Genomic DNA, 26,273 nt, shown 5'->3' with positions numbered 1-26,273 from the left:
TCGCTTCCAGATCACCTGCGCCGATTTGTCCGGCGCGCGATGCAATGACTCTGATGGCTGAGAGAACGAGTACAGAGAGAAGGAGCGACAGAGAAAGAAAGAGAGAAATTCTTGGCGAGGCGAGATTCGAACCCGCGTACCCACGATCCGAATGCGAGCGTCGTAATCACTCGGCTGTACAGACACGCTAGCAGAGCATAGCATAGACTTGTATATTATACTGAAAAATTTAACGATGCGCAAACCACACGAGGACTAGAAAAGAACACTTAAACAGAGAAGCGCAACACCAGTATGCTACACAAACTCGCCCACATCGAGCTCCTTCTGCTTCAGATTGTATATTATAGCATAGCAAGGGGGTGGGAAAGAGAACTGGTGGTGAGGTGGAGGTGAGTAAGAAAGAGAGATATGTATAGAAATACAGAGAAAGAAAAACATACAAAGATATATATATATATATATATATATATATATATATATATATATATATATATATATGAAGGAAAGAAGTGTTAATTTCTAAGGGCTCGCTTTCTTTGTTATACACAATATTAATGAGCACTAACAGACAATAATGCCAAGGAAAGTATAGGAGATGTTTTTTTTTTTTTTAGTAGTAAATGTAAGGTAAATGTGAAGAAAGAAAAGTGGACGAAAAGATAGCTTGCCGCGGGCAGGGACCGAACCTGCGACCTTCGAATAACGCGTCCGATGCTCTACCAATTGAGCTACCGCGGCGGCCATCCCTCCGTCCACTTTATAGGGTATATATGTACATTTAAACGTGGGAGCGTCAGTCAGCGCCGCCAGTAGCCATGACGGCGAGTGTGGAACACTCTTTTTTGCCTGTTGGCGTCACGTAGCACGTGAACTTATTACGAGCTGGCAGCTGACCAATAATCTCTCGCATACCACCTGAAAGCATCAAGTCTGCCAGAACGAGACCCTTGCTATGAATGAAGGAAAGAAGTGTTAATTTCTAAGGGCTCGCTTTCTTTGTTATACACAATATTAATGAGCACTAACAGACAATAATGCCAAGGAAAGTATAGGGGATGTTTTTTTTTTTAGTAGTAAATGTAAGGTAAATGTGAAGAAAGAAAAGTGGACGAAAAGATAGCTTGCCGCGGGCAGGGACCGAACCTGCGACCTTCGAATAACGCGTCCGATGCTCTACCAATTGGTAGAGCATCGGACGCGTTATTCGAAGGTCGCAGGTTCGGTCCCTGCCCGCGGCAAGCTATCTTTTCGTCCACTTTTCTTTCTTCACATTTACCTTACATTTACTACTAAAAAAAAAAAAAAACATCCCCTATACTTTCCTTGGCATCATTGTCTGTTAGTGCTCATTAATATATATATATATATATATATATATATATATATATATATATATATATATATATATATATATATATATATATATATATATATATATATATATATATATTCTTCTTTCTTCCCTACATGTCCGGTTTCAGTTCCCTACGGCATGTAGGGAAGGGTGTTTCAGCTCCACTAACGTCGTCGGATATTTGTTGGGCTAATTGTTGGCTTCTTCATATTTAGTGGATCGGTGACGAGTAGTGGGTTTACCCAATTATGAGCGGCGCATACCCTTTTATGATGGACCGTGACTACGTGACACACCGAGACAACATTAGACGCCGACAAGCCAAGCCCCTAAGGAGCTTCGCACCTAAAAAAAGAGAGGAAGCACAGCCATGTATAGTAAACTCATGATGGTTAGCGCAAATCGAACACGAACGAAAAGAAGAAAAAATGACTACACAAGCGCTAACAACTGAATGTTTATTGGAAAAATCACAAATATATATGTCTAAGAAATAAAAAAAGCAAACCCTCACATGCGCCAAAGATAATTGACAGATAAAAACGTGTGTATACTGAAAAAACAACGCCCTTTCCAGGAAAGACACTTCCTCATCAATCAAAGTGATAGAAAGGCAGCTCACGCACGTGTCCTTCTTTTGGATGTGCTTTGCTGTCGTGTCCTTGTGCTGGTTTGATTGGCTGAGTACCGGATAGTTTGTAATATTTGACTAATATCGTTAGGTTTTTTCATCTCATGCAGGTTCGATTTATTTGCTTGGTTCTCTCTGCTTGAGATCGCACTGATGGCCAGGAATTCTCCTGGTCAGGATCGTTCCCCGTGGACGGCCTCTTTGCATAACGATGACTTACCTCTGGACCTATTTCTCCGCAGTGGTGTAAGCAGCATTCCCGTCGCTCTGGTACCCTTGGGTGGGCACTTCATTAAGTTGAATAACCCCAAGGCGATTCAGGAACAGCTCCATGCAGTGACTCCAGGCTACCAGAGTATCACCGACGTGCGGCAGTTTGGTCGTGGTGGAATTGTGTGCCGATCGCCAGACCAGGAATGTGTAAAAGACCTTCTAAAATGTTCCTCCTTTGCATCGATCCCGGTGAGTGCGTATATACCACCACATCTGGCCTGTACTAAAGGCATCGTAAGAGGTGTAGACGCACAACTGAGCCCTGCTGAGACACTTGAAAAGCTCTCTGTGGCAGGAGTAGTGGCTGTCTATCGATGCAATCGAGTTGTAGACAACAAGCGAGTCCCCACGGAGTCAGTGATTGCGACTTTTGCTGGTACTTCATGTCCTTCTGAAATTAAAGCATGGCCCTTAATCTTCAGAGTGGATCAGCTTGCGTCTCGTCCATTACAGTGCAGGAACTGTTGGAGATTTGGGCATAGCGCCGGCGGATGTAAATCAGACGGTCGATGTTACAGATGTGGCGACGCCCACTCAAATCGAGAATGTACGGCCCAAGAAGACATGTGCTGCTTGTGTGGTGGACAACACGCTGCTGACAATGCAGATTGCCCAATTAGACAGCAAGAAATGCAGGTCCTAGAAATTGTAGACAAACGACGGTGCTCTAGGAGAGAAGCCATTGCTACTGTAAAGGAGAGGTTGCATGGTTATGCTGGCGTTACAGCCCGCCAAATGTACACTGAGACGTCTCTTGCACAGGCGGTTGAGATAGCTGTAGAAAAAGCTATGGCTAAGGTAATGGATCAAATAGCAATTAGTATTACCGAGTGCATTGCTCAAGCTGTCAGTAATCAAATTGCTAAGCTTCTAACGCCAGCACCAACAGGCACTCCGGAGTGCCATCAATTGCTAAATGCAAGTGAAGCTAACACACTGTGTAACGATAAGGAGAATGCTGCCGATACCATCTGTGGCTCCCCAGCGTGTCATTCGGATGTTAGTCAGGAACATTTGCTTGACCTGCATGTGGTCACAGATGTCGATCTTGAGGCCCGGGCTCAAAAACGCAGCCGGTCCCCGTTGAACAGTGCTGCTCCCCCTTCTCCTCAGACTAAATCAAAAAAGCTTCCGCCCAGTAAAGTTCTGAAGGAGAGTATTTTGGAGAAAGTTATCTCCACAACAATTCTTCAGCCAAAATAGGATCCCTGAAAGTTTTACAGTGGAATTGTCGCTCAATATTTGCTGCTATTACTGATTTGCATTGTCTTAGTTCTCAGTTAAATCCTCACTTAATTCTGATACAAGAATCTTGGCTTTCTCTAGAGAACAATTTTTATTTTAAGAATTATCGTTCGTTTAGATTAGACCGCCCTTCTCGAGGTGGTGGCATAATTACACTGATATCAAACAGGATTTGTCACAAAGCAAAGTTGACATTAAAACTGCTAGATCCAGAATATGAAATATTAGTTATATGCATAAAATTTCCGTCTGGTCAGAATTTTTCAATAGCCAATGCTTACTTCCCTTCAGGAGTGCACGACACCCGGCCATTGGACACGATAATTGGCATGTGTGGAAGAAATTTTTTATTAGCAGGAGACTTCAACTCCCATCATGTTACGTGGGGGTTAAAAACTGATGCGTGCGGCAGCCGCTTGTGGGATTGGTCACAGGATAATCACTTAACATGCTTAAATTCAGGAAGCCCTACGTACGTGAAAGGTCGCATCGCGTCAGCCTTGGATTTGACTTTCGCTAGCTCCAGCCTGAATATTTCGACTTGGTCAGTGGTTGACTGCTCTACAAATAGCGACCACCTACCGATAACATTTGAAATAATAAGTCAGGTTGTCCCATCAGTTTCGAACGCGCATAAGTTCATTAATTACAAAAAATTTAAACAATCACTGCTTTCTTCACTCGCTTCAATATCCCATATGAGCACGAAGTCGAAAGCGTTGAGCATCTGCTCGGTCTTACAGAATTCTCGCGAGAAAGCTGAATTCGTGGTCTCGTCAGTTGCCCACAATCCTAACTCTCCTTGGTGGACTGACGATTGTTCTAGGGACTACAGACGTAGAAAAGCATCTTGGAAAAAGTTGCTGTGCAATCAATGTCCTCAAAATTGGAAGGACTACCAGTTCTACGCTGGTGTTTTTAAAAGAACTGTTTTGAGCGCAAAAGAAAATTACGATATTCGGACTTTCGATTACCTTTCTAAATCTAACAATAAAGGCGCATTATATAGATTTCTGCGTAAAAAGAAAATGATTCCGCGGCCTATCAATGCAGATTCTATCAGTTTGTCTCCGCAAGAAATAAAAGAATCGTTGGAAACAATCGGTAGAGGGCTAGAACATCGTTTTTCCTCTCAACTATCACTACCTCCTTTGCAAGCATTATTTGATGAAGATTTCTCAGAAATTTCCGGTTCGGAATTATCACAGATGTTAGGTAACTTACCATCAGCTGCTCCTGGCCCGGATGGAGTCACGTCTTCAATGCTGAAAATGCTAAATAAGGAATCCCAAGTGTTTTTATTGGATGTAATCAATCACTCACTAAGAATGGCATGGCTACCATCAGATTGGAAATTAGCTAAGGTAATACCATTACTTAAGATTCCGGGTAAGGGGTATGTATTGGACAACATTCGGCCCATTGCGCTTACTTCAAATTTTGTAAAATTAATCGAGAAGCTGTTAAACACCCGCATAATAAATTTCATTAATGAGAGACAAATATTAAATCCAGCACAAATTGGGTTCAGATCAGGATGCTCTATATGGCAGGCCCATATAGATCTCGAAAGTCGTATACTATTAGCTAGGCGTGAAAGAAAATATGCAGCGTTAGTCACTCTTGACATCTCAAAAGCATACGACAGCGTTGAACACATCGTTTTAATCAAGCGGCTTCACAACCTTAACTTTCCAAAATATATTCAGGCGTGGATTGCGGAATTCTTAAGAAATAGAACATTCTATTGCTTCCAAAACGGCATCTCGTCTTCTATTCACGCTCAAACTAGAGGTGTCCCGCAAGGCGCAGTCCTTTCCCCAGTATTATTTAATATCCTAATGAGTTCTATCCCTCTACATGACGATGTCCACACTTATGTATATGCTGATGACATCGCATTTTTTTCATCAGCAGGTGATATTCACGAACTGTTCCAAATATTACAGTCATACTTGTCAGCACTAGAAAGCTGGCTTGACAGTATACATCTACATTTGAATGTCAGTAAATGCACCGTGCTAACATTTCCATTAAAATACCCTATCCACATGTCACTTTCCTATCATCTCGAGCCTATTCCACAAGTAGAGAAAGTAAAATATCTCGGTGTCATATATGACCGATCTATGACGTGGAAGGCGCATATTGAAAACATCGCAACAGAGGGTGTTCGAGCAGTCGGACTGTTAAGGAAGATCAGTCATTGCCGATTAGGTATGAGGAGACATACACTTATATCAATATACTGCATTTATGTTCGTCCAGTGCTTCAATTCGGGTGCATATTATACGCTGGGGCTGCTGCTTACAAGCTTCATCCTCTTGTAGTTCTCGAGAGACAAGCTTTGAGATTATGCCTAGGTCTTCCTAAATTTGTTGCAATAAAGGTCCTGTATATGGAAGCTAGACTCCCCTCACTTGCTACCCGGTTTAAATTGTTAGCAGTACAGGCATTTCTAAGGCTGTATGAATCCTCCGTTAGACGTTCCGAAACAGTTTTTATTGCACGTCCTGACTTGTATTTTGGATTATATTGGCCGCAATTTCATAAGCCCCAAATTTTAGTTATAGAAAGCCTTCTTGACAAAATAAACGTTCAAATTAATGATCTATGTATAATCAGTAATAGTAAAAACTCTATTAAAATACAGTTTGATGACATTTTTCCAAAAAATGCGAAGCTAATGTCATACCGATTATTAAACGATATAATCAGTAATAGTAACAACTCTATTAAAATACAGTTTGATGACATTTTTCCAAAAAATGCGAAGCTAATGTCATACCGATTATTAAACGATATATTAAGTGATTACCTGGAGCATATGCCAATTAAGACAGTGATAGCGACGGATGCTTCCCAAAATGAAGAAAAATGTGGAATTGGGATTTTCTCTCCTACTCTAGATTGGTCGTTTTCACTTCGCCTTCCAGATTTTGTGCCCATCTTTGTAGCAGAATTTTTAGCCATCAGTCTAGCCTTACGTAAATTAGAAGCATCAATAAGCTCCGCAATAATTTTGACGGACTCACTATCAGTATGTTCCTCCCTCACTGCAAACGAGGACTCGTATGTTTTGGATGCGTTCAAATCATTAGTTCCACTGCACATAAAGTTCATCAAATTAGTGTGGGTTCCTGGGCATAAGGGCATATTTATGAATGAAATGGCAGACGCGCTAGCCAGGTCATCATTGAATGGCCCGGTAATTCAGGTATTGCCCGCATCCAAATTCATTACAGGTGCTAGATTTAGGAGGAAAATGATGTTAGAAGAATTTTCCGCACCGTCATTAACGACCATATTAGAATTCCAGCATTTAAATCATCAGTGGAATAGTAAAGTATGTCAATCACGAGCAATAGAAGTCGCAATCACAAGACTACGTTGTCAAACTCCCTATCTAAATTTTTATCTACACAGAGCTGGTCTGGCAGCATCGCCTAATTGTCCTTTTTGCGGAATACATGAGACAACGAAGCACTTTCTCATTTCCTGCAAGAGGTACTCTACCTTGCGCAAAAATACCTTAGGTGTTGTTTTCCGTCTGCTTAGATTAGAATTAAATGAACAAAATGTACTGTCTTTCGGGGCTTTTTCTCTGGGCCACAGTGACGGGAAGATTGCTGATGCATTGCAGGAGTTTCTTAAAGGTTCAAAAAGATTTAGATTGTAAAATGTACCTTTCCAAAATATTATTTCTATTTTTCCCCCAAATTATAGGTTTTATTGATTCAGTTCTATTCTATATTATTATTAGTAGTATAATGTTAACTCTAATTCATTTATACTTCTTTCGTATTAATTAAACAAAGTTTGAACTTCAATTTCAATTTTTCCTTTAAAAACTAACCGGTTCTTGGCCAATCCCCCAGTGTGGGTATGAGCCACAGCTTCCAGGCTCTACTCTACTCTACTCTACATCTCAAATGCCTCTGCGATTTCCCGAGTTACGCTGGCTCTTGTGCCTAGTCCCCACGACCGTTTTGTCCGGCTCGGGAGCACAGCCGCATTGTCGGCAATGGAGGGCAAGGTGTGAAGACGGCGCGCCCTTCAAAGAGCTAGCCAACTCGCCCAATTCGCTACCTTCTTAGAATGTATAGTACAGAATAGCAAGGGGTGGGAAATACAGATGTGAGGGTGTAAAATCCCAGCCAAATCAGGACCACCTAGGCGCCCACCAGGATTGCTGTGACCGAAGCATTGCGTAGTGTGCCTCGACGTGTCAAAACGCGCATCAAGGCACCCTAGCCTTGCGCGACATAGTGCAAGCAGCGCTAATTTCTTGGAAAGCGGCATATGCCGCAGGAGCTAACTATTTTCTACAACACAGCGGAGGCTTTGGCGAGGTGTGGGGAGTTATTTTTGTCGCTTGCATTTTTATCTTCGTGTTCTCATCTCGGATGTTGTTCCGGAAAATTTATCTCTAGCTTTATATATGTCATTGCTTTCCAAATAAACGTTCCGTTGGTAGTGCGCGCTTGTCCCTGTCTTCTTGTGCCCTTGCGCAGTTACGCGCTCGTACTTCCAGTGTCTTGAATGACCAACTCGCCCAATCAGCTATTTTGACTTCTGAAATGCGTTCCCCGGTGAGAAAGAAGAAGAAAAAGATTCTCAAGAGCAATCGCACAAGTGAATCCGCTTCAGGAACGAAATGCTGACACAGCCTTTTTCCTTCCAATTCCCTTTGTAAAAAAATAAAAAAAGAAAAGAAAAGCACTTCACACATTCTCGAGCGCGCAGCAGAGGTCAATCTGAAGTGTTTCTAGGTGTATTTGATACCTATTTGTTATTATCTATTAGCGCAGCTTTTAATGCGTTATCTGGGCGTGCACAACTGTCCCCACGAGGCCCGAGGAAATCTGCAGCGTACACCTGCAAAAGGAGATGGTCAGTGCGGATTGTGAGGCGCCGAACCGATCGACTTGCTTCGTAACCACGCCTCTACGAAAACGCTTTCGTTATACTGCTTTGTTTCACCTGCAACTACGAATAATTAGAGGCAGCTGCCACTTGCGAGCTTTCGCTATCCCAATTGCACAGAAGCGAAGCATCCGAATCAATAATTGACGAGAAACCCAGGATACATGTTCCACGAAGCTGAGCGTAAAGGAGAGAACGAAGAACCGAAGAGTAGGAACAGAAAAACCCGCCATTGTCCAAGAATAAATGGTCCGGAAAGCACGCTTCGATGTAAGCTACCATATCCCATCACCCACTCCTTTCAACGCGGATAACATAGCAATCTGGGAAATGTCTAGTTGACCTCTTTCTTTCATCCCACTCCTCCACTATCTATCTATCTATCTATCTATCTATCTATCTATATATACATATATATATATATATATATATATATATATATATATATATATATATATATATATATATATATATATATATATATATATATATATATATATATATATACATACACTTATGGCCTGGATAAATTCGATCAGACCAATATGTGGCCTCCACCTGTACGATTTAGAGAGAGAGAGAGAGAAACGAAGAGGAAAGGCAGGGAGGTTAACCAAGCTTTGGCTCGGTTGGCTACCCTACACGTGGGGTGGGAGAAATGGCGAATAGTAGAAAGGAAAGGGTAGAGAATAAAGAAGAAGAGTAAGAAAGTGATGGATGAAAAGCTTGAAACTACACAACACGAACTCGCGCTGTTAGTTCGCAGGCGCTCGTGAAGTCCGGTGGTCCTCAAGAAGCACAAGAATTGCTTCACCTTTTGAGTTGATCTCTTGTAAACTTATGCTAAATCTTCTGAAGAATTAATCAAAGTTATCGTTGAAATGCCTAGTATAGGTCAAAACCGCGCCTTTTGATGAATAAATTGTGTGGATGGTTGGTTTATGCAGTTTAAGGTCCTGAATCGACTAATTTGTGTGGTAGTATAGTTAAAGCGAACAAAGCGTAAAAAAAAACTACAAAAAAGCTATACACGGGGAAAAATATGTTACAAAAACACGGCAGCACCCCTATTCGCCCTCTGTTTAACTACTTAACTGGTTCGGCCATGTTTGTTTTAATGTTTGTCTGCCTGTTTGCTTTTGCATAAATTATCCTTGAGCACACCAGTTTCAAGAACATTGCTCGATTGTTCACCGTCCGTGTGTCAAATAAGTCTCTGCAAACGACGACGGCATTGCGCAGTAACGAAGCCGCTCCGAAAATTCATCCGCTGATTGGTTCGCCAAGGGCTTCAGGCTGCGCAATGACGTATGGTATTAGTGAGAGTGAGTGCAGGCTGGGCACGGTGTGCGTGCAGGGCATTGTGAGCAAGGCTTGTGTAGTAGGCCGAGTCGGTAGCCTGCACCGTTTCTACTTTTATTTCGGGTATCACTCGACGTAATGGCCGCAGCGACACCGGAGTCGCGTAGTCGCTAGCCCTGACGACGTGCTCGCGTAACGTGGACGCGGTGAGACACTGTATAGCGAATAAAGGAAAATACAGAGAAGTTGGCCAGAGCGAATGCTCCTATTGACAACCTTGCGCTGAGAAAAAGCGGTAAGGACTAATGCTGACACTGCTGTGACTGCTGAAGAGGCGGTAAAGGACTACCAGATGAAAATATAAATGAAAAAAGGTGAACGTGTGGTGAATATATTAATTAATTAATATTCTACCCTCAAGACCCAGGGGCATTACGGAGGGGGTCGGCACAATGTAAATATAAAAAATAAAACAGTAACATTAATTTAAAGAAAAACATTAGATTGCAGCGACACCAGGAAGCGTTCAGTAACTGCAGACTTGGACAACTCTTGGACCTCAGCGGCAGCAATGGCGTTACAAATGTGGCGCGGACACGCGAACGAGAGCTCAGCTAACGCTAAAGCGCCCCTCATGCAAATCACGTTTGTAAGAGCAAACGCACGAATCGAACTAAGCAGAAGCTTTGTTTAGACTTGTAAACACATCATCATATGACTTGAGAACTCTACATATAAGAACCAAACGCGTGAAGCTTCCCGGGCCCTTACTACTCCCGGGCTACTTTCGCAAGAGTAGTATGCGTGCCAGGCCACAATCGTTTTTGAGAGCACGCTATTCGAAAGAACGACCATTTCCCCCCGAATTCGTAGCTCAAAATGAAAGAAAATCGGCTTCGTTCGAACGAAAAGGTCACAAATTGCACCTTTAGATTATCGAAGGAACGAATTAGACGCCGCAATTTCTGTTTCATTCTTTCATAGCTTTTCTTTACTCTTTGTTACTTTTTTATACGGAATTTTCTGGAAGGTGTTCTTGAACTCGAAAAGCGTTTTTGTCCAAGGGCACGTTACAAAATTTACTAGCGCTCGTTCTAAGCTGCTGTAGCTGAGGTTAACATTTTTGATAATACTGTATGGCCACAATACTGACATTTTCAATCGTGTATGCAGATGCGACAAATTGTTATATAACACGATGCGTGGGTGTTCTCATTTGGGACGCCACGAAAGGTTGCTCGCAGAGCATATTATTTCTTATATCATGGAGATTCTATGTAAATTTGTGGAAATTAATGCTTTAGCCAAGCTGTGTTAATCAAAACTATGTAACTAACGGCCTTGCGAACAGCTATGTTTCATTCATCCTATGCGACTTGCAACCTCACTCAATGTTTACGTTTATCCGCCATAAAGGTCACAACGTTGTTCTCATTTATCCTCTATGCATATGCAAAACACGGCCCACAAACTGCGCTGAAATGTAAACTCCAAGTAAGGCGGACTCGCAGCCGCAAATAATTGAATTCCGCTAATTTTACGCACCAAGACCACGGTATGATTATGAGGAGCGCCGTAGTGGAGGTCGCCGAATTAATTTTGACCACATCGGTTTCTATAACGTGCACGTCAATATAAGTACAAGGGTGTTTAGGCGCTTCGTCCGCGTCAAAATGAGCCCGCTGCGTCCGGGAGCCGAACCCGCGCCCTCGAGAATAGCATCGGGAACGCCACGGCGACTCGGATTCACAGTGCGAGATGTCTACTAAGCAACGCCACGAGAAGGATCGCAATATATGATGCGTATCGATAAATGATGAACTCACACCGGGAGGTAATGGCTGTGTCCTCTGGGCGTGTGCCCATCTTTCATCGATAATCACCATATATACTGCGTCAAGCTTCAATGAACCTACCATCTAACAATAAATTTGATTGACTGATAATCAAGAAAAATCAAGCAAATTGTGCGCATAATGCACTATTCCAATGAAAGGCCACTGTACTTTAGAAATATCTATGACCCGACATTATGTGTTCCGATTATACATATAGACAGAGAGAGCGAGAAAGAAAAAAAGAATAAACAGCCGTCATGCCACTGCTGCCTGACATCGTCGCCTTTTCGCTGCTGTCGTGACGCCCGCTCTTAACGTATGCGCAAGCCTATCCATCCTTACGCAGCTCTACTGACGATCGAATGACACACAGGCACTTTCTTTATGTTAATGTACAAAGGGTCATATTTATTTACTTGTTATCGATCTTCCTGGAGGCCGAAGTGTTCCAAGGAAGCAAAGGGGTAGGAGGCGTAGATGACATATGACAGACAAGCGCTAGGAATAGATAAGACGTGTAGCTATTAAAAGAATGTAATGACATGCAGAGGCGTTGCTCTTCCTGTATGCCTGGAAGGAAGGGGTGGAGGGGTCATCGCCGTCTGGGCTGACATCCCCTCCCCCTTACACTAGAGAAAAGCTTTCTCTTTAGGAATTTAAATTTGGAGGTTTATGTATGGTTCATTCCTTATGCGTAGTCAATATTTCCTTATTCTACATTCCAGTAGTATCTGTGTTCATAACATTGCATAATGCAGCCAGCAATTTCTTTTCTTTTTGTGGGGCGGGGGGGGGGGGGGTGTCACTCAACCCCTCCCAGAATTACAAGGGGTTCAAGAGCATCCTTCCCCCCCCCCCCCTTTCGTCAATGACACCCTTGTTAAAATGCACAATGCATAATTATGTTAATATGTGCCCTAGTGCACTACATTGACCGAGTTACGTACGTGTCGCGAGAGTGCGACTTATCACTCACAAAATGAACGTTTCTAGCAAAGTGCTCTGGTGATTTTCTAGAAACAAGCGCATTTCTTGTGCAAGATAAAGATGCAGCGAACTCTTTTTTCTGATATTCGTGTCTGAACGCACTTCCGTATTGAAACGATTCGTTCAGCCATTCGATTAGATGAGACCCCGAAAGCTGGCTTTTTGGTAATAGCTCATTTTCTGCGGAGAAGCCAACTTCAAAAAAGAAATTTCTTCTTTGCACTCTTTACAAGTATTTTGTTGGAGATAAGAATGACGAAGTTGTCATAAACGCACTCACCCCACCTTGATGCAAAACACCGCTACGATGGATCCTTGCAAAGGCACAAAGGCAGTTGCCACCGGTTCTGGAGCACTTCGATGTCAATTCGGCTCTAATCCACAGACACGCCCAACACACCGCTACCCTTGTCACCGTTCCTGTACAGACGTTGAATATTCTACGACAAACAATTCCTTACGTATATTAATAACTGCGTAAAACAAATAAAAATTGTCAATCGGAACACGCAAGCAGAGAGAGCCAAGCAAATCGTAATAAATAATCACTTATTTATTTAACGTGCCCAGTAATAATCGCAGGGTCAGAGTGCGGGAGCACGCATAACTTCTTCCTTTAAATAAAAAAAAGAACAAAGACAGACTACGGGAGAATATAAGCAAAAAAAAAGGAAGGGGGGGGGGGCCTTCGTTTCTCTGGAGCCTTCGCTGAATTTGGTTGTGTCTCATATCGTGTCATTATTTTTGTTTTGCTCTGTTACTGTTGCGTTTGCACTTGATGCGCCTTTTTATTTCGTGATATCTGTGTCGTTTTGCTGTCATTATCTACATAATATTTTTATTTGCAAAACTAATCGTGTCATAACGTTGTATCCCCATCCCGCGAAAATCCTATGACGATATTTTAGTATTTGTAAATAAATAATAATAAATAAAAAATCGGAACAAAAGCTCATCATATGGGCAAACAAGCATACTAAATATCAAAAGACAATTGCGTACGAGAAAGCTAGGTTACGTATGCAACAAAACTGCAAGGTAAACTGAAAACACAAACGAGGAGAAAAGGGTTCGAACGAAGTGAGAAGCTACGTTACAAAAGCACAAATCTAAAAATAACCTATATGACTGTGGCTTATGAAAAATATTAAGATCAAGAATATAACGACTTCGTAGAATAATAATAATAATAATAATAATAATAATAATAATAATAATAATAATAATAATAATAATAATAATAATAATAATAATAATAATAATAATAATAATAAGAATAATAATAATAATAATAATAATAATTGATGCCTTGAAGAAAATAAGGAATTCCGAATGCGAATAGCTGTATCTTCAACCTACCAGATGATCGCTAAAAATTTCATGGTTAAACTGAAAAGAGCACGCTACGTGGAAGACCATCAATCTTAAGCATTGCAATGAAGTAAGTGTACAGAGATTAGAAACCAAAAGAAGCACAGCACACACAGAGTAGATGGATGGCCTGTAATCGTGATCTCCATTTGGACAAGTTCAAGTGCCCTTCTTTCACACGCCAGTGAATCGTTGTTTCGCAATTGAAGTAAGCAGCTGTATGCATAATAATCCTGCAGATGCGGGTACATTAAGAAGGAAAGAAGAGACGGAAAGACAGGGAGGTTAGCTAGTTTTAGACCGGACGGCCACCCTGCAAATGGAAAGCAAGGTGTACAGTGCACATGATGATGTACGGATGTAGATCGCTGATAGCACATAAAACGCTTGCCGCATCCTGAGCCTCTTCTCGGATCACAGGTTCCACTTATGTTCCCCGTCTCTGTTCCTCGTGTTTGCGACGCAGTGACTACGATTACGGCGAGTCGTACACCACCTCTACGTGATCGATCTGCTGAATCAGCTTTCCGTCGATATGTGAGACAGGCTTGTTTAGCCGGTACGCCACTTCTGTCTGGCTCAGTGGCTTCCGGTCGACGTGTGCGGCAAACCTAATGATCACTCGCTCTGTTTATACAGACCGTATTAATTCAGTCGAAGAAACGGGAGAAGTCGCTAGACGAATCGACTCAGACGATCAGACCGTAAGTCGTACTTCGTCTCGCTCTTTTCCGCTTTCCTTGCTTCTTGCATTCTTACGGTCTGCACGAATGTCTTGACATTTCAACTATGGTTTGTTGGACGTTTCTTCTCATTATTATGAAACGTCAAGCTCCTCACACTAATGAGGCTATCGTCTTCTCGTCGAAACGATAGCGTCACGTTTCCCCAGTTATTGATTTAACCGAACATCTTGCGCGTGTCTTCAGCACACGGAAACTCAAAATGAAACCGTTAAAAGACTATTACATGTACGCTATAAATTAGTGCCACAGCAAGAATACACAATCCAGTGGCTCTCTAAGGTTGACGCGAAGGCGGTTTAATTGGTCATTAGGCGTTGTAGTTAAAGATGAATGTTATACATCGGCGCACGCCGGTTTACGTTGCTCTAGCAAATACTATTCAATGGATTATAACTGTTATCAATCTGGCGTTCCGCGTAAGTTGTATACATGTCCGAATTTACTTAACGTCACCGGCTATGTAGCGAAATTCTTAACAGCTAGATCACTCGCGACGGGAAAAAGCATTGCTAGTCTTCGAATGTATGTAAACAGCTGTGCTTCTTGTGCTCTAGAATGTGCGGCGAATAATTTGGTGCAATTTTGGCAGTTTAATTCTTCACCGTCGCTACATCGATTTCACCCAGTGTTATGAGCCGTTCTTCTTTATTCGGCTTCATTACCTGCTGGCTTCATATTCGCGTTCTTGCGACTGGATTCATGTGAGATGAATGCCGACTTGTTTTTGTTTTTTTTCCCTAGCTGTAAACGAATGGGAGAAAGAGAGAGAAGGAAAGCTCTTCATTGAAGTACTGAGAATTCTGCCGGCCTATACAAAGGCGCCTACATGTTACTTTGTAGAGGGAAAGGCGATCGAGGACAGAAAAGCCCTAGGAGCAAGTCCTATAGTAGGTAGGCTTCTATAGACCTTATGCAAAATCTGCTGCCATCTAGCGGCCACCGTGCGCATTTCCGCTATGTTGAAGGCTAAGCGCGCTCCGCGTGTGTACACACGGAGCGCACGTATCAACGTGTGGCGGCTGATAGGAACGGCGATGCCGACATATTAAATGCGAAGCATTTCTTAGCGAACCTCTGGCACTTTGAGTGTTTCTATCTACGTATCTATCTGTCTATCTATCTATCTATCTAGCCGCCTACGTCTGGGTGCTCTCATGATCGCCTCCTTAACCTAGTGTAGACAAAAATTGGCATGGGAGGGTAAGAAGATTTGACGAATACGACTGTCGGGTCATGACATGAATAACGTGAAAATCCTGTCACGTACGTCGTCAAACCCTTTCCACTAGACACTTGTGGCACATACCCGTTTGCCACGGGCCGCAGTGTACGGGTATGCGCCACAGGTGATTGACAGTTTATATCTACCTAGGAACGGCGAGAACAGACATTGGTAACCTAAATGCGAGAGCGTGAAGAAAAACCAACATTGGCAGCGTTGACTTGACGAATGGAAAGAATGAAAATTAGGATCCCAGCAGGAATCGAACCCAAGCATTCTGCGTGGAAATCAGGTATTCTAGCACTGAGCCACGCCAGGTCTATAAACTGGTTTGGAAAAACAGCCTACGCAGGCGTAAATTCGGTGCAACGTCAATTGTGGTTGTGGTGCTTGCTATCTAATTTTGCAAGAAAGCAATGAGCACTACATGATACTCCTACGATGTGTACTCCTACGATACAGGCGTCATATCAGATTGTCTGTTTTTCCAGTGTTGGCTCCGCTTTGATAGCAGCCTAATAAACATTACATTTGTAGTCCTATGATTCAGCAAGCTATATTGAAGCATTGCTCGACCTCGCAGGAATACATTAACGAAAGTTACAAATGATATCCACATCACTGCATCGGAAAGTGCACTTCGTCCGCCAGAATGACGCAGTGTCCTCTTCATTTCTTACGAGGCTCGGCGATGGCCTCATGCTGACCCAGGATGATGCCAGATTGATTGACAGCCGCTTTGTAGACTAGGCAACGTAGGCCACATACGCCCAGGTAGTCTACGAATACGACAAGCGCCATCCACTGATGTTGGTCTACGTAGCACTATCCAGGCCTACCAGCCTCGACGGCCTATACCTCACCAACGCGAAGGGTGGCTTCAGGTTCCGACTTGTCGCCGGCTCTATCGACTCACAGTTTGTCGACGAAATGACCGAGACATCCACGAATTCCAACAGCTCTACTATACCACATACTACACTACACATGGACCCCTTGTCACTGCTATCAGGACCGGATCCTGTAAGTCATGACCAGCTGCTGATGCTCACTGACCATGGTGATAATGACCTTGTTCAAGAACTGTCAAGAACTTCTTCCACACATGCACACGGGTTCGTGAAACGTGCGTGCGTTCTCCATCATAAGGGACAAGTATAAGCATTACATATCAGCTTACCACTTCTGGTGTTGGTAATACCCACGTTGTCGTTGGCAGCGTTACTCAACCGTAAAAAACTGGTTATATGACACATTTGTGTCTCTTCAATATATATGTGCGCGTATAAAATTTATACAAATCCTTAGCGTCATTTCGTGACGTGTCGCTCAGTAAAAAAATTACGCCACAGTCACCTTCCTGCCGCATGCTTCGCATAACATCGACTCCCACGGTACGTGGGATCTGCTGAACTTTTTTTCGTGTGCCGTGTAGCTCAGATTGAGGAAATTGGGATGCTGAAAAAAAAGGTTTATAGGAAACTAACCTCCATGTTAGATTTCCTCGAGGCTGACGAGAATCAGCAGATCGTTTCGTGGCTCTGGTTGCTGCTTACGACTAACGCCGTGTTTACGTTCGCCGTTATTATATATAATAGATGCGCTATGTGACATCATCGGCACTCATCGGCGAACACTCTTTCGTGTCATGCCGGAACGCGACAGTTTTCGCTCCGTGTGCTCGTAGGCACAGACAAACCGGCTTCGTGTACGTGGTTCAAAGCTGCATCGCAGCTGCACGCGCATGCCTGCGCTGCTGTTAACAACATTACTTTGTCTATTACGTTGCGATAACAATTTGATGTTATACAGGTAGCTCGTGCGCGTCATCGATTCTCAGCGAACTGACCGATTGTCCTAGAGTGTCTTGTTTGTAGTTTCTTTTCGACTGTGGAGTTTAAAAAGGTCGCGTTTGGTGGGATGCTGTGCGCGCGTGATTCACTATGCGTATTTTTCAAGCATTTCATGTGTTCTCACTGCCAAACTCAGAGGCGCGGTTCGTTTGTTCTGACACCCCCCCCCCCCATACTTTTTTTTTATTTATACCCCACGAAGAGCGCATATGTAGTTCTCCCAATAGCTGATCCCCCTTTGGAAAAATCCTGTATCCACCCCCGTGTGCTATAATGTCAACAGATATTTCAAGTGTGTGGGAGCTCTCGTATGAAACTGAAAAAAATGCTGTTCCGAGAAATATGTTACATTCGACCGTGAGTGCGCTACCATTGACGCGCTGAGGTGGTTTCACAAGTGTGCAGTCGGCGACGCAGAACTGTCTTGCTGCAATTAGTTGAAATTGAAAGGCGCCCGTAGGCCCCGAAGGCGACGATGTGAACGTGAATATTCTTGGCGTATCGTGTTATTTACGAGCACATGCCGGAAGGATGTTCAATAAAATACCAGCTAATCGGCACCTACTTCTTCGAGCAACCAACACTTTTGATGTTCACCTTTCACGTGCGTGACATACGGAAATTTAATCATGCGGTAATTCTATATATGACGTATGTCGGTGACTACAGCAGCGAAATATTTTTTTGTTTCGAAAATAAGAAAGCGGACAACGTTTTATTTAAAATCTGGTGCACAATACATCAGATCGACGTAGGTCGTTGAACTATGCTTTGAAATGGGTCAACAGCACTTACCGTCATCGCTGTGCCTAGCCGTGTCGAGCACTAAAGCCTCCTCCCAACCATCCTACACTACACACATTATATTCAGATAGTTAACATCGCTTTATTCGCTACACCGAACACAGACAGACAAAATTCATAACCTAGCGCAAAGCTTCATTCTCAACGACGACAGGCCTACGTCTGACTCGGTGACAAACGTGTACCTCCTTCTCGGTGTGAGGCAGTTCTTTACACGTAATAACTGTCAACGTTATAACTAGGCGACGCCGGTAACGTGCACAGGCCCTTACACATTCGTCTGACGTTTTTATGTCCCGATTTCCTCTATCAAAGCAGATGCAAGCAAGAAGTTGTAGCAGTGAGAGCAATATGATTCGTATACAAGCCGCCAACATGGCGCCGAATCGGTAGCTTCGTCAAAGCTCCGACAGATGGCAGCAATTTTGCATAAGGTCAATAGGGCCTGTTACTTCAACACATCCGCAAAGGTCGATGAAGAAGAAAGAAACAATTAAATCTCAGTATAAACTACACACGACGCATCAGAAACACACAAATGACTTCGCTGCCCCAATTGCTATATTCTTCCTCATTATTCTTCCTTCAGTGTAGCGCGTTTAGAATATTGAGATAGCTGGCATTAAATACGCCAGTATTTCTACTTTCATAAACGAAAAAAAATATCATAAATACCTCGGTCAAGATATTTTTGTCGTAAAACAGTGATCTGTTCGCGACTCCTTTTTGCGGGTGGTAAATGTTCGTCCCACGGTGTACGCATTTACTTTTCAGTTTGCTGTGCCCATTCCCAGTCATAAAAAACGCATTTTGTTGGGAAATGAAAAAGGGTTAATGATGTGCAAATATAATAGTAGTAGTAGTAGTAGTAGTAGTATTTGTTGTCGTCGTTGTTATTGTTGTTGTTGTTGTTGTTGTTGATGTTGTTGTTGTTGTTGTTGTTGTTGTTGTTGTTGTTGTTGTTGTTGTTGTTGTTGTTGTTGTTGTTGTTGTTGTTGTTGTTGTTGTTGTTGTTGTTGTCGCCGTTGTTGTTGTTGTGGCAGTGCTATTGCACAGTGGTAGCAGAATGTTGTAGTCGTCATCGTTGTTGCTGTTCGCGTTACAAAACTTCCGACTCGGACCCAGTAGCCTACATCTCTAAAATATGTGTTTCCTATAGCAACCTTTGCCAAGGACGCAAAAGCGCACTGGGTCTTTTCGTCTAGCAATGTTTGGCAGCGCCAGCGCACTCCAAGCACGTGGTACCGGCTTACATGCGCTGGGCTTGGTACGCTTGGGCACAACGCCGTTGCTAGGCGTGTCGCTTTCGCTCGCTCGCATACATCCTCTGTACGTGCGCCCTTACTACGTACTTGCTACAATATCGCAGCGAACTCATGCCACGCTCGAGGACGACCTGGCAACCACGTAGTACAAGCTAGGTTAGATGAAGATGAAGTGCGTCTGCGGGGTCGGCACGTTCCGGTTTGTTTACAATGTGAGTGTCTTCAAGTGTCGATCTGTGTTTCCAGGAATTGTTATTGTTACATCCTACGATGTAGCAGCGTATTAAACGAGGCTGCGCAGTACACGGACGTCGGCAACAACGTTATCAAAAGTAGCTTTGTTAAGGCTTAATTTCAAGTGCACCGCCATATTACACACACGCCAAAAGCTCCGATAAATCTTGCGCGTGCGCGCGGGCGTGTGAGAGTGAGTGAGTGAGTGAGTGAGTGAGTGAGTGAGTGAGTGAGTGAGTGAGTGAGTGAGTGAGTGAGTGAGTGAGTGAGTGAGTGAGTGAGTGAGTGAGTGAGTGAGTGAGTGAGTGAGTGAGTGAGTGAGTGAGTGAGTGAGTGAGTGAGTGAGTGAGTGAGTGAGTGAGTGAGAGTGAGCGAGCGAGCGAGCGAGCGAGCGAGCGTGCATGTATGTTTGTGCGTGTGTGCTGCCTTACTGCCATCGTAGAACACGCTCCATTTATTTCTTCTCTCAGAAAACAAAAACACGCAATACTGTACTTCTACAATTACTTTGCGCAAGCTAAATACCTGTGACAGTGTTTCGTTGAACTGGCACAGTTACTAGAATAGTATATAATTTAAATTATTCACATGTCATCTTTTGGAGCTGTCGACATATTGATATGACCAGTGCGGTTTATATATGCGGCAAACTATTTATTTGATGCCCAGGAAAATAAAGACTCTCATTAAGACGAATTAACTATAGGGAATCGAGCAAATATGTGCGGCTTATCAGAATTTGTCCGCAAAAATTTATATCTACTAGTCATAGTGAATCACACGTTCATTCGACAGTGAACACACGGTACTTTGTATCGGTCGCTCTATCAATGTCAATGTAATGTACGAATTCAAAGGTGCCGTTTTGTTGAATATATATACAGTTCAAGGAAGTATACAACACTTTTCAACATTATCTGTTTTGAAAAATAACAAAAAGGAATAAAAAGTATCAAGATACGCAGAATTATAAGGACTGGCAACAGCTTGAGTTAGGCGCTCAATGCTGTCTTGACTGAATGAAGGAATCAATAAAGGCGCAGTAAAGGAAGACCAAGATAGCTAAACGTCGGGGAAGAAAAATATAGGGAAAAAAATTAAACGAAACAACGCCAATAAAGTGCCCTATAGAAATGCTGAGAATGCATTGAAGCGAGTGTCACTTTAGGCGGTATTCTTATACAAAGACCACGAGACATCACAGAAAAGGAAGGAAACGAAAAGGAATAGTCAAGGCCGCGGCATAAAAACTTTCGGCAATGCTTGAGCAAACGTAGGAAGTTAGAAGTGGCGGTGGCGAGGTTGAAACAGCTGGCGTAAGCAAAACACAGGGCAAAAGAAAATAAATAAATAACAATAAATTTAGTAGGCACCTGAAGGGCCTAGACGTTTATACAATAAAAATCGAAAAAGAAAGAAGCGCGTACTGCCTGAGCCGAATGTCAACGCATAGAAAAGAATTCACCGAAAATATACATGCAGAGGTAAAAAAGTGTCCATGAACGCTTGAAGCTCAAAGAGGGCAAGAAAGAAACACTTCAGAGAAATGATACAGTCATTTTTTTTCTTAAATTGTCATCGACGTCAGCGGATCGTGGAAGTGTATGTACTGAGAAGTTATACATGTGCGCGACGGGTGGAGAGATATGAATCGAAGGACTGCTTGCGGATGCGGAAAGATAAGCGAACAGAACAGAAAAGTCTTATTGAAGGATAAATTAATATCGACTGGGTGAGGGGGAGCCCTATATTCGAGGGTCCCAACTTTCCTTATCCACCCGTCCCATAGCTGATCGGCCCGGCGAGAGCTGGGCAGTCGCGCCTCACACAGCTCAGACGTGTGCGGTGCTGCAGACTCTGCGTTTTTATTGTTTAAGGGCTGTTTTGAGCAGTCCCGGGTAATGGGGTAATGTGTAGGACTTCCTACGCACCAGGGGCTAGAACCTCGATAGCACGTCGGAAACACGGCGCGTAATCTTTTTCAAGTGAAGCCACCGCGAAATTAACCCTCTAACGGGGAAGAGGCTGCCACAGGATCGTAAATGAAAAATGTACAAGAGCGCCTGACCAGGAGCGAATTTCAGTTGAAGCATGGACTGCATTTGCAGAAGGGATAGAGATGTCAGAGTTGACAACGAAGTTACGTGCACAAAAAAAGAATTGATACCAAATTGATATACAGTTGAGTCTATGGTTGCCCTCATCCACACTAATTACAAGGATTTGAAGAACTACCGATGGATATATAGACGTACTCCTTTACAACTTCCAGTGTCTCGCCACCTATCGCAAAGCGCTGTTCTCTGCCAAGATTGTTCCACATTACTTTAGTTTTATGCATATTAATTTTCAGACCTACTCTTCTACTTTCCGTATCCAGTTCAGTAATCATAAACTGTAATTCGTCTCCCACGTTGCTCATCAATGCAATGTCATCAGCGAATCGCAGGTTACTGAGATACTCTCCATTAACTCTTATATCTAACTCTTCCCAATCTAGGGCCTTGAAAACCTCCTGTAAATACGTGGTGAATAGCATTGGAGAGATCGTGTCTCCCTGCCGTACGCCCTTCTTTATTGGGATTCTGTCGCTTTCTTTATGGAGGACTATAGTGGCTGTGGATCCGCTGTAGATTTCTTCCATTGTGTTTATATAGGCTTTGTCGATGCCCTGATTCTGCAGTGCCTGCATGACTGCTGATGTCTCCACCGAATCAAATGCCTTCTCGTAATCTATGAAGGCTATGTATAGGGGTTGGTTGTATTCCGCGCATTTCTCTATCAGCTGATTGATAGTATGAATGTGGTCTATTGTTGAGAAGCCTGTACGAAATCCTGCCTGGTCCCTTGGTTGATTGAACTCTAATGTCGTATTAATTCTGTTAGCAATTACTTTTGTAAATAGCTTGTAGACATCGGGAAGTAAGCTGATGGGCCTGTAATTTTTCAGGTCCTTGACGTCCCCTTTCTTACGGATCAAGATGATGTTGGCATTCTTCCAAGATTCTGGTATCCTCCCCGTCGAAAGACACTTCGTATACAGGGTGGTCAGTTTTTCTAACATAATCTCTCCACCGTCTTTCAACGGGTCTGATGTTACCTGATCCTCACCAACGGCTGTGCCTCCTTGCCCTTTAGGAATTTCTTTACTTTTCCTGTCAATACTGGTGGGATGTCAGATTCCTCTGGGATATTACTGCTTCTTACGTTATCATCCTGACTGTCTCGGCTGCTGTACAGATCTCTGTAGAACTCTTCCGCTACCTCAACTATTCTATCCATATTGGTTGTGACCTTGCCTTCCTTGTCCCTTAATGCATACATCTGATTTTTGCCTATGCACAGTTTTGTCTTCATAGCTTTGAGGCTTCTTCCGTTCTTTAGAGCATGCTCAATTCTCTCCATATTATACTTTCTTATGTCGGCTACTTTACGCCTATTGATTAACTTCGAAAGCTCCCGAAAGTCTACTTAGGACAGGTAGTAACCGCGGAGCCGAACCATGAGAGTGAAATAACTAGAAGACTATCCCTCAAGAGGAACGTATATAACAGTTGCATCTTAACGGTACTTACATACGGAGCAGAAACCTGGAGACTTACAAAGAGGGTTCAACTTAAATTGAGGACGACGCAGCGAGCGATGGAAAGGAAAATGATAGGTGTAACCTTAAGAGACAGGAAGAGAGCAGAGTGGGTCAGGGAACAAACGGGGGTTAAGGATATCATAGTTGAAATCAAGAAGAAGAAATGGATATGGGCCGGGCACGTAGCACGTCGGCAGGATAACCGGTGGTCATTAAGGGTAACTGACTGGATTTCAAGAGATGGCAAAGGCGTGAGGGGGAGGCAGAAAATTAGGTGGGTAGATGAGATTAAGAAGTTTGTAGGTATAACGTGGCAGCAGAAAGCACAGGACCGGGTTGATTGGCGGAACATGGGAGAGGCCTTTGCCCTGCAGTGGGCGTAGACAGGTTGATGATGATGATGATGATGGTGATGATGATGATAGATATAATTATGCGCGCGTCGTACGCCATGATTGTCCGCCACGGTCCATCAGTGGTTACAGTGCTCGGTTACTGACCTGAAGGTCGCGGGTTCGATCCCGGCCGCGGCGGTCGCATTTCGGTGGAGGCGACGTGGTAGAGGCCCGTGTAGTGTGCGATGTCAGTGCACGTTCAAGAACACCAAATGGTCGAAATTTCCGAGCCCTCCACTACGGCGTCCCTCATAATCATATCGTGGTTTTGGGACGTAAAAGCCCAGATATTATTATTAGTAGTGCGCCATGATTGTCTTAGAATAGACAACACAAGACCACCGCCGCATTAGTCTATTGCAAGTGAACAATGCGAGAGACAAATAAATATTGTCACGGTAAATAAAGGAAAACAAGTAGAAACACGGCGAACAGCGGAACAGCTCCGATCGAGCAGCACGTCTTCGTCTTTTTCTACCACCAGCGATCTCTTCGCCACGCACAAATAATGGCGAAACTAGCCGCGCAACAGCCAGATACCCACTACATGTCCGTGTCACTACTCTCCCCCTCGAAAAGCATCGACTCGATGCTTTCGAATGTGTCTAGGCAAGAGCAAGTCTTCAGCGTGTGGCTTCATCCTGGCCACGTGGACGATGTCCGGTTGTGCTGCACGGCGGGAGGATCGTGCACCAGTCTCTGCGACAACTTGGTAGTTGACATCGTTGAGGCGTTGAAGAACCCGATAAGGGCCAAAATAACGGCGTAGGAGTTTCTCTGACCGGCCGCGCTGACGCACAGGACTCCATATCCACACTTTGTCTCCGGGGTGGTAGGCGACTTCCCTGTGGCGAAGGTTGTACCTGTGAGCGTCGTAGTGTTGCTGTGAGCGAATGCGCAAGCGAGCTAGTTGACGAGCTTCTTCGGCGCGTTGCGCATACTGGGCGGCATTTTCGTTGGTGGTCGGAAAGGGGTCAGGTAAAAGCATGACGTCTAACATCGTAGTAACCTCGCGGCCGTGCAGCAAGCGGAAAGGGGTAAATCCTGTAGTTTCCTGCACGGCGGTGTTATACGCGAAAGTTACAAAAGGAAGGACACTGTCCCAGTTCCTGTGGTCCACGTCGACATACATGGAAAGCATGTCTGTAATGGTCTTATTGAGTCGTTCTGTTAGGCCGTTCGTTTGCGGATGGTAAGTTGTCGTCCGGCGATGTACGGTGCCGCTAAGTGTCATCACTTCTTCCAGCAGTTGGGCGGTGAAGGCCGTGCCTCTGTCGGTTAGAACCACAGCCGGTGCACCATGGCAGAGGACGACAGCATGGATGAAGAAGTCGGCGACTTCGCTTGCAGTACCTCGTGGCAGTGCCCGTGTTTCGCAATAGCGGGTTAAATAATCCGTTGCAACTATTATCCAATGATGACCCGCTGAAGATTTCGGAAATGGGCCTAGCAGGTCCATGCCAACTTGCTGAAATGGTGCTCGAGGTGGCTCTACAGGGTGTAAAAAGCCAGCAGGTTTCACGGGCGGAATCTTGCGCCGCTGGCAGTCTCGGCAGGTTTTGACGTAGTGCTTGACGGTACGGGACAGTTTAGGCCAGTAGTACTTGTGGCGAATACCAGCGAGAGTACGCGTGAACCCTAAATGTCCAGAAGACGGTTCGTCATGACACGCATTTAGGATCTCTTCTCGCATCGCAGATGGTACTACCAGAAGGGCGGCTCGAGCGCTGGGATCGAAGTTCCGCTTGTACAGGATGTTGTCGCGAAGAAAAAACGATGAAATCGTGCGCCTGAATGTTCGTGGTGGCTGCTTAAGCTGGCCCTCAAGATAGTCGATGAGTGGCCGAAGCTCTAGGTCACCACGCTGTTTCTGGGCCAAGTCAGACGCTGTGACGGCCATGAGGAAACTCTCGTCGTCAGTTTGGTCAGGAGGAGTCGACTCGACTGGGGCGCGTGAGAGGCAGTCAGCGTCGGTGTGCTTGCGTCCCGACTTATAAACCACCGTAACGTCAAATTCTTGGAGGCGGAGACTCCATCGGGCGAGGCGGCCTGAGAGGTCTTTGAGGCCTGCAAGCCAGCACAAAGAATGGTGATCGGTGACTACTTTGAAAGGTCGCCCATACAAACAAATACGGTCGGAACTTGGCTATGGCCCACACGACAGCTAGACATTCTTTTTCTGTGGTCGAATAGTTAGATTCAGCCGATGATAACGTACGGCTAGCGTAGGCGATCAC

General features: G+C 44.0%; 1 protein-coding gene across 2 annotated transcripts in view; it reads left to right on the top strand.

Moving 5' to 3' along the window:
- The window catches only part of LOC119394219 (uncharacterized), a 273,711-nt gene that overhangs the window by 159,927 nt on the left and 87,511 nt on the right, over window positions 1–26,273 (top strand). Inside the window, exon 1 of one of the 2 annotated variants that reach the window (XM_049415711.1) lies at window positions 21,368–21,378. The exons of the other annotated variant lie outside the window; for it this stretch is intronic. The gene's annotated coding sequence lies outside the window, so the exon portion shown is untranslated. Of the gene's footprint in view, window positions 1–21,367; window positions 21,379–26,273 lie in introns of those variants that run through there. 2 annotated transcript variants of the gene reach the window in all.

The sequence above is a fragment of the Rhipicephalus sanguineus genome, chromosome 5, assembly GCF_013339695.2.
Source record: "Rhipicephalus sanguineus isolate Rsan-2018 chromosome 5, BIME_Rsan_1.4, whole genome shotgun sequence".
In the NCBI taxonomy this organism is placed as follows: Eukaryota; Metazoa; Arthropoda; class Arachnida; order Ixodida; family Ixodidae; genus Rhipicephalus; species Rhipicephalus sanguineus.
Note: the sequence above shows the minus strand (reverse complement) of the source record. Positions and strands in the feature narration are given on the sequence as shown.